Genomic DNA, 2500 nt, shown 5'->3' with positions numbered 1-2500 from the left:
TCTATAGTATTGACTCCTCATCCTGAAGTCTACAGCATTGACTCCTTATCCTGAAGTCTATCATTTTGACTCCTCATCCTGAAGTCTATAGTATTGACTCCTCATCCTGAAGTCTACAACATTGACTCCTCATCCTGAAATCTACAACACTGACTCCTCATCCTGAAGCCAACAGCATTGACTCCTCATCCTGAAACCTATAGTATTGACTCCTCATCCTGAAGTCTACAACATTGACTCCTCATCCTGAAGCCAACAGCATTTACTCCTCATCCTGAAGTCTATAGTATTGACTGCTCATCCTGAAGTCTATAGTTTTGACTCCTCATCCTGAAGTCTACAGTATTGACTCCTCATCCTGAAGTCTATAGTATTGACTCCTCATCCTGAAGTCTACAGTATTGATTCCTCATCCTGAAGTCTATAGTATTGACTCCTCATCCTGAAGTCTACAGTATTGGCTCCTCATCCTGAAGTCTACAGTATTGATTCCTCATCCTGAAGTCTATAGTATTGACTCCTCATCCTGAAGTCTATAGTATTGACTCCTCAATCACATCCACATAAATACCAAGACATCAACAGACAGCCACCATCTCCTGAAATATCAATAGATTTCCATGAGACGCACCGACATTTCCTGATTTATTTTTTGATTGAACCTTTATTAAAGTTTGGCACACATTTATTTTTTTAATTCACCCCACAAATGAGGCCATGGTGCCCCATCAAATGGCACCGTATTCTCCTTAACAGTGCACTACTATTGACCAGGGCCCTGACGGGGAATAGGGTGGCATTTGGAACAGAGTTAACGTTTCAAACTACTCTAAATCAACAACCCTAAAACATTCTGTGATTTGGGACTGAATACATGTCACCACTGCCCAGCCAGCCAGTCCCGACCCATTAAACGAAACTCATTAAAACTTTAAGCTCCTTTCGGGTTTTTTTTAATTTTTATCTCATAATCTTTTTTTCTTCATCCCATCTCTGACATTCATTTTCCTTTTAATCATGGGAACAGTGGGTTATCTCTCTGTATCATCATTTTATCATGGGAACAGTAGGTTATCTCTCTGTAACATCATCATTTTATCATGAACAGTGGGTTATCTCTCTATAACATCATCATTTTATCATGAACAGTGGGTTATCTCTCTATAACATCATCATTTTATCATGGGGACAGTGGGTTATCTCTCTATAACATCATCATTTTATCATGAACAGTGGGTTATCTCTCTGTAACATCATCATTTTATCATGGGAACAGTGGGTTATCTCTCTATAACATCATCATTTTATCATGGGAACAGTGGGTTATCTCTCTATAACATCATCATTTTATCATGAACAGTGGGTTATCTCTCTATAACATCATCATTTTATCATGAACAGTGGGTTATCTCTCTGTAACATCATCATTTTATCATGAACAGTGGGTTATCTCTCTGTAACATCATAATTTTATCATGGGAACAGTGGGTTATCTCTCTGTAACATCATCATTTTATCATGAACAGTGGCTTATCTCTCATTCACGTCATCCTTTTATCATGTGAATAGTGGGTTATCTCTCTATAACATCATCATTTTATCAGGGGAACAGTAGGTTATCTCTCTATAACATCATAATTTTATCATGGGAACAGTAGGTTATCTCTCTATAAAATCATCATTTTATCATGAACAGTGGGTTATCTCTCATTCACGTCATCCTTTTATTAGGACCGCATTATCTACCGACCGCATTATCTACCGACCGCATTATCTACCAAGAGAATTATCTTCGATTATAATCACAGCCGTATACATCCCCCCCCAAGCAGACACATCGATGGCTCTGAACGAACTTTATTTAACTCTTTGCAAACTGGAAAACATTCATCCGGAGGCTGCATTCATTGTAGCTGGGGATTTTAACAAGGCTAATCTGAAAACAAGACTCCCTAAATTTTATCAGCATATCGATTGCGCAACCAGGGGTGGAAAGACCTTGGATCATTGTTACTCTAACTTCCGCGACGCATATAAGGCCCTGCCCCGCCCCCCTTTCGGAAAAGCTGACCACGACTCCATTTTGTTGATCCCTGCCTACAGACAGAAACTAAAACAAGAGGCTCCCACGCTGAGGTCTGTCCAACGCTGGTCCGACCAAGCTGACTCCACACTCCAAGACTGCTTCCATCACGTGGACTGGGAGATGTTTCGTATTGCGTCAGACAACAACATTGACGAATACGCTGATTCGGTGTGTGAGTTCATTAGAACGTGCGTTGAAGATGTCGTTCCCATAGCAACGATTAAAACATTCCCTAACCAGAAACCGTGGATTGATGGCAGCATTCGCGTGAAACTGAAAGCGCGAACCACTGCTTTTAATCAGGGCAAGGTGTCTGGTAACATGACCGAATACAAACAGTGCAGCTATTCCCTCCGCAAGGCTATCAAACAAGCTAAGCGTCAGTACAGAGACAAAGTAGAATCTCAATTCAAC

This window comes from Oncorhynchus mykiss, chromosome 21, assembly GCF_057628025.1.
Source record: "Oncorhynchus mykiss isolate SJ-2025 chromosome 21, ASM5762802v1, whole genome shotgun sequence".
NCBI classification, from domain to species: domain Eukaryota; kingdom Metazoa; phylum Chordata; class Actinopteri; order Salmoniformes; family Salmonidae; genus Oncorhynchus; species Oncorhynchus mykiss.
Note: the sequence above shows the minus strand (reverse complement) of the source record.